Source organism: Eschrichtius robustus, chromosome 8, assembly GCF_028021215.1.
Source record: "Eschrichtius robustus isolate mEscRob2 chromosome 8, mEscRob2.pri, whole genome shotgun sequence".
NCBI classification, from domain to species: domain Eukaryota; kingdom Metazoa; phylum Chordata; class Mammalia; order Artiodactyla; family Eschrichtiidae; genus Eschrichtius; species Eschrichtius robustus.
Genome location: NC_090831.1, coordinates 67,971,165 through 67,982,377, shown reverse-complemented (window position 1 = coordinate 67,982,377; position 11,213 = coordinate 67,971,165). Strand labels below are relative to the sequence as shown.

General features: G+C 40.0%; 1 pseudogene; it reads right to left on the bottom strand.

Moving 5' to 3' along the window:
* Positions 1-5,083: 5,083 nt before the first annotated feature.
* LOC137768454 (UDP-N-acetylglucosamine--peptide N-acetylglucosaminyltransferase 110 kDa subunit pseudogene) lies at positions 5,084-8,276 on the bottom strand (annotated as a pseudogene).
* Positions 8,277-11,213: the final 2,937 nt, after the last annotated feature.

The following is an 11,213-nucleotide window of genomic DNA, read 5'->3' as shown; positions in this document are numbered from 1 at the left end:
GTAGTACCCATGAGCACCTGGCAGAAACACATGCAAATCCTTTTTAAATGAACTCCCTTCTATCTAGGCTTCAAATAATTCCCATAGAAATATGAATTCACAATTAAAAAAGAAAAGCATCATGAGCGAGACCCAACAAAATAACAAGCAACTCACATCACCCACAAAAAGTCAGTCAGGTGTTGGAAATATCAGATAGTATAAAATTTATATACAATTTATAATGATTAGAGAGCAGAAACTAGGGAGTCATCTGCAGGAGATAAGATTTTTACATAGAAAATACAAAAGTATCTATACATAAAAATAGAATTAAGATTTTTTTTAGTAAAATTGATACTTATAAGGTCAATATTTTAAAAATGCGTTTCTATATACCAGCAACAAAAAATTAGAACGTGTAATAAAAAGACAGATGCCATTTACAGTAGTATCAAAAATATTAATTACCTAGGAAGAGATTTAACAAAATATGAGTAAGACCTGTATACAGAAAATCATAAAATGACTGAGAGAAATCAAAGGAAATTTAAGTAAATGGAAAGAGATACTATGTTTATGGGTAGGAAGATTCAATATTATAAAGTTGTCATTGCTTTTCAAATTGATCCATAGATTTATTTTATTACACTTAAAATCCCAACAAAGTATTTATTTTGACTGGTGGGCATTGAGGAATGGATAGTGGAACTTGGCAAGTTGATTCTCAAGTGTATCAGAACGGACACTGAAAATCAGTTGAGAAAGTTTGAGCTTTAAATAACTGATGCTGAGACAACTGGTTATTCATATAGAAAAAAATGTATCTGAACCCCTACCTCACACCACATGCCAAAAATCAATTCTAGGTGTCTAAAAGACTCAAAATTAGGTAGAGTTTTTAAACTTTTTGAAAGTAATAAAAGAAAATGCCCTTTTCAATTAAAGGATGAGAAGAATCTCTGAAGCGAGACAGAAAAGCACAGAGAGTAAAGTAAATTACAATTAAAGTCAACTACATTAAAATTAAGAACTTCTGTTCCTCAAGATATACCATAACAGAAGTGAAAAGATGAGCCACACACTGGGAGAGGGTACTTGCTATACCCATATGACAAAGGGTTAGTATCCAGACCATATAAAAACTATAAGCCATTCAGAAAACTACAACCTAATTTATTTTAAATGGGAAAAAGATTTGAATGGGCATATCACTGAAGAGAGAACACAAATGGTAAAATAACATATGAAAATATGTTCAACATCATTTGTAATCCGGGAAATGCAAATTAAAACCACAGTGGCATATTATTTCAATCTCATCAGCTTGACAAAAATTTTTAAATGTGGAATACCAAGAATTTGAGATGTGGAACCACTGAATTCTTATACAGTGTTCGTGGGAGAGTAAATTTATTTCAACCATTTTGGAAGATAATTTGCATTATCTATTAGGTTGAAGGTATGCATGCCTTTTGACTCAGCAATTCTACTCTCTGATGTTTGGCCTAGAGAAACTCTTGTACACATGTAGTGGGAGATAGGTACAAGATGTTCATAGTAGCATATTTGTAAGAGCAAAAACTAGAAATAACCAAGATATTCACCAACAGTAGAGTGGAGTAAAATTCTGGTATATTCATATAATTGAATACTATACAGAAATAAACATGAATAAACTGTAGTTATTTGCAACAACATGGATGCATCTCAGGAACATGTTATTAAGTGGAAAAAGTATGTCCCAGAAAGACCCATATGGTAAATTCCAATTATATGAAGTTCAAAAGCATGCAAAAATCATATATACATACATATATACGTATATGTGCATACACACACACACACACACACACACACACACATATATATATATATATATATATATATATATATATATATATATATAGAATGATTAGGAAGGATGGGATTGGAGAGGGACACATAGGGGCTTAAATGTTCTATGTCTTAAATGGGACAGTAGATGCACAAGTGATCATGTCATTGTTACTTTTTTTATCCTTAAACATTTATTTTATAAATATTCTTTTGTATATATCCGATACTTAATAAAATGCCAAGGCTCTTTGGAATCGAGGAGGTAAAAAGAGCTTTATCACAGAATGATTTCATGCTGGAAAGTTAGAAACAACAACAAAGGTCCCCAGTAAAGGTCTCGTTAAATAAATTAAGGTACATCTGTACAACAGAATAGCATGCAGCAATGAAGTGCATACACTGACATGAGATGTTCCTTGTATAGTAGATGAAAGAAGTTACAGAACAGTATGATATCTCACTTACATAAGAAATATAAAAATACACATACATAGGAATATAAAAAGCGTTTAGTGAGTACACCAAAAAGTTAACTGTATTGGAATCTGGGTGTTGACTATTAGAATTATATTTAGGGTTTTTTTTCTTGATTTCTTCTCCTTTTTTCTACCAGAAACATATATTATTATACCAAAAAAAGTCAGAGAAAGAGTAGCAAAGAATATCTAAGAAACATCAGAAAGAAGAATGTAAATATAAAATATTTGGAAACGACCTTCACAAAATATATTAACATATTATTTGAAGAAAATGGCTACACTTTTATTAGAGTTAAAAATGAGATTTGAAGATAAATGGATTTATCTATCTATCTATCAAGTTTCTGGCTAAAAGGCAATATAATAAAGATTTAACTTCTTCCCAATTTAATTTACAGGATTAAAATAATCCCAAACAAAATCACAATGAAGTTGTTTTGTTGTTGTGTTTTTTTTTTAAGGGTAAATCATTCATGTATTGTTTAAAGATTGCAAGACAACATCTGAATTTCTGTAGCACAATGTAAATGTTTTACTTTTTTGATAAAGCAGAGTATAATAGAAAAAACAATTAGTTTCCAGTAATATCTATATCTCTATTCAGAATTAAGTCTTACACAGACATGTTACCTGGAAACAAAAGCCTGTTACAATAAGCAAAGCTTCAACCAGAGCGGCTACTTTTCGGGCCTGGGAAAGGTTCATCCCTATAGGAGGACGATGTGCTATGTAAAATGGCTGCAAGGTCACAGCCCTGAGGGCGTTGGAAGTCTATTATCCTATTCCACATTAAGTAGTTTGGTGAACTTCAAACGTCCTTTCATCTGCAACCAAGCTGGCAACCTTTAACTGATTACTCCAAGCAGGTAAAAAATAAAAGAAATCCCTACACTGATGTTCCTTGATTTACACTGTTAAATCGTTCATTAACATGTAATTCTGGCTAAGAATTACATTTGAGACTCCTTGCTCAGATTTTGGTTAACAGTACAACTCTTTCAGAAATTCAAGTTCTTATTAATCAATAATTTGTCAGCTAGGATACATTCAGGCATCAGCTGCAACTACAGAATAGGTGCACTGCCTCAGCGCTTTGGAAAGAGAATCTAGAACACTACTAGCAGACAAAATATCTGTTACTAGACAGCATATGTGCAGTACAGCAAGACAAAAACATATATTCATATGTTGGCTTGTTTAAGCCTCAAGCCCTCAATCCTTTGTTGAAATACAATAATTTCATTCCTATGGTTTTCAATACCAAAAACTCAACCTCCAGGAGGGCTAAAGGCTAATTTATACTCCAAACCAAGTAGCAGTGCAGTTCGCTACTACTGAGGCTGAATCCATAAAGACTTCAAGACCACGTCCAGAAGACAAGTTATTATATATAACACCCTAGAAGGTCTGAAACATAATAATCATATACATAGCTGGTCCTCCAGAGCTTTTTACCTATAACATGTTTTTTGATGAAAGTTATTTAATGTACTGGAGATAACTGTGACTTACTGATCAAACATTTGAATACTTGTACTTACCTGGGATTTCATTTCTGCTGAAAGAAAAAGGAAGAACAGGACTCACTTAAAAAAAAAAAAAAACTTTAGAAGTGAAAGTAAAAATCTTATCACACACTATCACTTTTGGAAGCAGCATAGAGGGGCAGTCAACGGTAAAACACTGGTGAAATAGGTCAAAACTCTAGGCCAAAAATCCATTATTATTATCATCAGTGACAGTACCACAACTGTGCCCTTCGTAATTAATAATCACTCCTGGGCTTCCCTGGTGGCGCAGTGGTTGAGACTCTGCCTGCCAATGCAGGGGACACGGGTTCGAGCCCTGGTCTGGGAAGATCCCACATGCCGCGGAGCAGCTGGGCCCGTGAGCCACAACTACTGAGCCTGCGCGTCTGGAGCCTGTGCTCCGCAACAAGAGAGGCCGCGACAGTGAGAGGCCCGCGCACCGCGATGAAGAGTGGCCCCCGCTTGCGGCAACTAGAGAAAGCCCTCGCACAGAAACAAAGACCCAACACAGCCATAAATAAATAAATAAATAAAATTAAAAAAAAAAAAAAATCACTCCTAAGAATCTTCATTTGGCACCAGATGATGTGTTTAAGAGAAACACTCTGGGAGGTTTTGAATCAGACTTGGTTTTTTGTTAGCCAAGTTACAGGAAAATTTTTAAAGTGGGGGGAAGGGAAGAAGGAAACAGACCAGAAAAAGAATTTAAGCCATAAACCAACAAAGCACTGATAGTTCCAAACATGTCAGACACTAAAATGACTGATATAGGCTCAAGTGGTTTATAAAACCTATAAAAAGACTACACTAGCAAAGTCCCCATTTATCTGTAGAGTTCAGAAACTAAAACAAGGAATATTTTAGCTTAAAACCTTATCTCAAGAGAATCATATACACGTCACATGAATAAAAATACCTGAAACCAAACATTTTTAATAGCTCCAATACCCAAAATATAAAGAAAAAAAATTAATTCAGAAGACTGGGCAATCTCTATCTCCCCTCCACACTAAGCACCCATCCCATGGAAGACCAAGGGAGATCAGACCTTCCAGACTTATGCAACACCTGGCTGCTGCAAAATTCTATGGAGACTCCTTGTGGAATAGCAGTTTCCCATCTCTTGTGTCTCTCCCTGTCTTGATCATGCAGGAAGCAAGTCTGGCTGTGCTATTTGTTATCGTTGTCTGTCACCCATCTGCAACATGATATTGCACAGGTAAGTACAAAGTAACGTATCTAGTTCGCTTTCCCCCAGAAGGTTGAGGCTCAGGTACAGGGGTAATTCTCCTGTGCACACAGTCATTATTTAGGCCGACTCAGTGACTTCAACAGGCTTAATCATGTGATCAGGTTTGTTGCCAGCTGCATAATGCTCCCACATCTGTAGATAGAGCCGCTCTAGTTCCATTGTGTATTGTTTGGTGTTGAACAGAGGGCTAGATATTCTCTGCTTCCAGACTTTGCCACGAATTCTCTTCAGGTATTCTAGATCAGTTCCCAGTTTCACAGCTATGTCTTCATATGCTTGTCTATTTTTAGCAATAAGCTCAAGACAGCCTAAACAAGTGAGCTGGGAAGCTGCAACTCGGGAAGCAAGAGTCTCTCCTGGCATAGTCACCATGGGTGTCCCCGACCAAAGGACATCCATCCCTGTGGTGTGTCCATTACAGAGTGGAGTGTCCAAGCAGACATCAGCCAGCTGGCCTCTCCGAACATGTTCCTCTTTAGGAGCAACAGGTGAAAAAATGATACGGTTCTGGGGAAGGCCCATATTTTGTGCGTACTGTTGAATATTAGGTTCTCCTACTGCTGGAAAACGCAACAGCCACAGTACACTATTGGGAACACGCTTCAGAATATTTGCCCACATCTGCAAAGTAGATGGGTCAATTTTATATAACTGATTAAAGTTACAGTACACAATGGCATCTTCCGGTAACCCGTACTGAGAACGTGTGGTTACAATAATGGTACGGGGAACCTCCTCTCCAGTGGCAGCCTTATTGTTGATCTGGGTAGTTGCCAGTCCATTGCTAATACTGAATCCATTAATTGTTATCTGAATTTGTCCTCTGTTAATCATTTCAATAACTGCTTCTGCAATCGTATTCATAGGAATGACAGGCATATTAAGAGCTCTATTACTGCTGTCTGCGTCGTCTCCTCCATCAGGACATTTCATCTTGACAATTTTCACATCTGGTAGACTATCAAGAAATGCTTTGAGGTCGATGCCATTCAGCACAATTCGATTGTCATAAATGTGCCCATTGGACTTAAAATCGATGACTGCTTTTTTCTTCAGGTGAGGGAACATATTAGCATGATCACCAATAAAGAAAGTATGGGGCATATAAGCCAGTTTCTCAGAATACTGCTCAGCAACTTCAGCAGGTGAAGTTTCCTGATCAGTGATGATATAATCCATGAAAAGGGCGCCACTAGTCCCAGGGTACCCCAGCCACATTGCCTGAATAGGAGCTGCCCTGAGAGCAAAGAGTTCATTTCGAGCACCCCTGGTATAACCATTCATATTTACAAGGATGTGTATACCTTCTTGATGGATGCGATCAGCTGCTTTTCCATCGCATGGAATCTGAGAAAGATCAATGAAATGATTGGCTTCTGCCATCACCTTCACTCGGAAGTTTGTGCCATCATCTGGGCTCAGGGCATAACAGAATACCTCAAATTTATCAGGATTGTGCATGCCTGGAATAGACTGCATAAGATGAGAAGTAGGATGGTTCCCAAAGTCAGAACTCACGTATCCTACACGCAGTCGACCATCACTGAGCTTCAAGTCTTTTGGATGTTCATACGGTGGTTTATGAAGGACATTGATGTTATCCAGGCAGAGGTTCCCATGCCTCTTAGCAATAGCCTTCCTGAAGCCGTGAGAAAGAGGATAGAGCATGCTATGATGAGGCTGCACAGAAGGCAACCTGTTCTTCTCTAACTGGTCAGCCACAACGCTGACCAACTTCTTCATGCGCTCATCATAGTCTGTCCAATCACAGACAGTTTGCAGGCAATGAGCCAGATTACAATAAGCGTCAGGAAAGTCAGGTTTAAGCTTCAGAGCAGTGCGATAAGAAGCAATTGCTTCCGGAATATTCCCTGAATCCTTGTGAATGGAAGCCAGATTGCTGTGGTCATCCGCAAATGCAGGGTTAATCTGAATGGCACGAGTATAACACTGCAAGGCTCCCTGAACATCCTGCATCTCCTTTAGAGTGTTTCCCATATTAAAGTAGGCCTCAGCAAAGGTAGGACTGATTCCAATAGCCTCCTTATAATGCATCAGAGCTTCCTGCAGTTTTCCCTGCTGCTGCAATACACTTGCTAAATTTGAATGGGCAGCAGCGAACTCTGGGAAGACTTCTAATGCTTTACGATACAAGCGAACTGCCTCTTCAATGTTTCCCTGTTCTCGTTTGATATTGGCTAGGTTATTCAGAGAGTCTGCATGGGTGGGACATAGCCAGAGAGCTGTATTATAACAATCTTCTGCTACGGCAACACTGCCCTTCTCTTTGAGAGCGTTGGCTAGGTTGCAGTAAGCGTCAGGGAAATGTGGTTGCAATTCAATAGCTCGCCTGTAGGTGTCTATTGCCAGATCTATCAGGCCTTGCTCATAGTATACACAAGCCAGGTTGCCATGTACCACTGCATGATTTGGACTCAAGCTTAGGGCACGAAGGTAAGCTGCCACAGCTCGGTCAAAAATCCGTGCCTCTTTGAAGACATTTCCTAAATTGATATCAGCATCCAGAAAATTGGGGTCAAGGGTGACAACCTTTTCAAAGTGATGAATTGCAAGCCAAATCTCCCCTTGTGCATTGAAAACACAGCCAAGATTACTCCAAGCTACAGCAAAGTTCGGTTGCATCTCAATTGCTTTCAAATAACATGCCTTGGCTTCTTCCAAGCGACCCAGGGCTTTGAGCAGGTTCCCCAGGTCACTGCAAACACAGTACAGATCAGGATTGTACTGAAGAGCAGAGGCATAAGCTTCTACTGCCCCTTCCATGTCGCCTGCTGCTACCAAAGCGGCTGCCAGGTTAATATAACCATCAATGAAATCTGGTTTGAGACGCAATGCATGCCGGTAATGCTCAATTGCTTCCTGCAACTGCCCGCTTTCCTTGTACACATTCCCCATATTCGAATAGGCTTCTGCCAGAAGAGGGTTCTGTTTAATTGCCAGAGTACTAAAGTGGGCAGATCCATCCAGCCTTCGACACTGGAAGTGTATAGATGAAAGTAATAAAAGTACACCAGTATTGTCTGGCTCTTGTCTCCAGAGCTGCATGCAGTGTCTCTCAGCTGCCTCAAAATCTCCTGCCTGATATTCTCGACGTGTCAACTCTGCTAACCCTTGGAAGGAAAGCATACGTTTCGTTGGTTCTGTGCTGTCGGCCACGTTGCCCACGGAAGACGCCATCCAGAGCTTCTGGAGGGAGTGCGAAAAGAGGGTAATTGAGTCCTGCTGCTGCCACTACTGGCAAGAATGTTTCCAGAGGTAGCAAATACAAGGGCAGCAGCCGTACCACTGCTTTGGCAGGCTTAAGCGGCGGCAACAGTTACATACACTGAACCTTAGGAACTCTGGTTGGCCATCTATCTCTCACGGTCTTGAAAAAATCACAATGAGGTTTTTTTTAATTGATAAAATGGTTCTAAAGTTTATCTGGAGATGCAAGAGGGAAGAGATGTGGGGACATATGTATATGTATAACTGATTCACTTTGTTATAAAGCAGAAACTAACACACCATAGTAAAGCAATTATACTCCAATAAAGATGTTAAAAAAATATAAAGTTTATCTGGAAGAATAAATGGGGCTATTGATAATAGAATTCTGAAAATTAAAATTAAGAGGTTAGACTTGTTCTAATGGATAAATTTTAAAATGAATGATAAAGCGACAACCATTGAACCACTATGATACAGTCAAATAGAAAGCTCTTAAACATCTAGTAGAAAGTGCTCAAACATCTTTTTATATTTTTAGAAACAGTGAATGTTGGAGGAAATAATGGTAATAGAGAAAGTATAAAATAAATAATGTTGGAATAATGGTTAAGGAAGGGTAGTTAATTTTTTACCTTAAAATACGTTCTAAAACAAATTTGACTGTATTTACCTAAAATAAATTATAGATAAGTTAATGTAAAAAAATTTAAATCATTATTCAGAGGGAGCACAGAAAATATGTAACAGATTCACGATGGTATAAGTCACTAAATCCAATGACTTTGCAGGACCAACTGATAATCTTGACTACCAACACTCTTTTTCTTCCCTTTGCTTCCTTTGACTTCTATGACACACACTGCCCTGATTTTTCACCTCCCTTTGGTTGCTACTTCTCCAATTCCTTTGCAAGATTATCCTCCTCTGAAAGCCATTACATGTTTGAGTTCCTCAGGGCCCATTCCTTCCCTACACTGTCTGCCAAGATATTCACATTTATACCCACGGCTCCAATTACCACCTCTACTCAGGTGACTCAAATTTAACTCTCCCCCAGGCATTTCTTACCTATCAGTATAAGTCAGAATCCCTGAAAGAGACAGGTGGCACACTCAAATGTACCGTAATTAAGGAGACTGTAGTCAAGAGATCATTTGCAAAAGGTTTGGGGAAAACAACAGAGGACAGTAGTCCAGCATCTCAGGGAGCTTTTACTGCCTAGGCTTAAAGGAGGAGGTTAGGGACTTCCCTGGTGGCTCAGTGGTTAAGAATCCACCTGCCAGTGCAGGGGTTCAAGCCCTGGTCCGGAAAGATCCCACATGCCACGGAGCAACTGAGCCTGTGCGCCACAACTACTCAGCCTGCACTCTAAAGCCCACGAGCCACAACTACTGAGCCCGCGTGCTGCAACTACTGAAGACCGGGCACCGAGAGCCCGTGCTCTGCAACAAGAGAAGCCACCGAAATGAGAAGCCCACTCACTGCAACGAAGAGTAGCCCCCACTTGCCATGACTAGAGAAAGCCTGGGTGCAGCAAAGATCCAATGCAGTCAAAAATTAATTAATTAATTTTAAAAAAAAAGGAGGAGGTGGAAATGATTACTGGATTCGAGAGAGAAAAAAAGAGGAAGAGGTGGGAGGAAGAAGAGCAGGAGGAGCAGGAGGCCGAGGAGGAGGGTTTGAAGGAGGCAGGGTGGAAAGAGGAGGAGGTGGGGAAGAGGAAGCGATGATGCAGGATGTATATCGTATAGAGTAAATACTCAGCCTTCATGCTTCTTCCTTCATGTACCTCCTATGGGCTGAACGCAACTAGAAGGCAGAGCACACGGGAGCAGGTGCTGGGGATACATGGAATCTTGACATCCCACACACGTCAATGTCTCTGGACAGGGATCAGCGTAGAGATGGGTGGAGAGTGGCTCTAGATGGGGAGGCAGAAGATATCTACCTAACAGACACCTCCTACTTGGTTTCTTCTCTAGGACATCCCAGGGATATTTAAAACTCAGCAGGTCCAAGATTAAACTCATGAACTGCCCACTCCACAACCTCTCAAGAACAAAACTAATGAAAAACAAACTGGTCCTCTTTCAGTGTTTTCTGTGTCATCAAATGGTATCAAGGTCAGGTCTGTCATCCCATAACTGTGCAGGAATGGACTGGAGTGGGGCAAGAGTAGGTGCAAATAGATCATTGAGGACGCTGTTCCCCTAGTCCAGACAGAAATGATGATAGAATGGGCTGAGGAAGGGTTGGTAATGACGAACAGAAGTGGATGGATTGAAGTGGGTAGATTGAAGAGATATTTAGAAAGCAAAATTGTTAGGACTTGTTATTAGATTGGATGTTTGGAGGTAAAAGTCATGTGGTTGTCAAAGATGACACCTTCAGTGATTTCCCATAGATCTTAGGAAGGAGACACAACTCCTTAACATGGACTTATTGGCCCTGCGTGGTCAGCATCCCCCACTTCCCACCCTTCAACCTTCCACCTTCACTTATACCAGGCCCCTCTGAGGATGTGGACCATGTTCTACATTCTTTCAGTCCTTCCTGTTTCCTATGCTTGCCCCTGAGCAGGACCTTTGCACCTGCTATTTCCACTGCCTGTAATGCTCTTAGCCAACTACCTAAGTCCTCTTTATCATTCTTAGCTCAGTCACCACTTCCCCAGGAAAGCTTCCCCTGACTTCCCTAACTAGACCTAACCCGCCTATGAAAGCGCTCCTATACTGTGTTCTTCCCTCTGTAGCCTCTATCCTTTAGTAGCTTACACACACTTGTGTGGCTTTTCAGTTAATGTCTAACATATTCTCAATCCCCCACCAGGATATGAACTCCACGAGGACAGGGACTGTGTCTTTCTTGTCTCACAATAGTCTTATTGCCTCTCGTAGTGCTTGG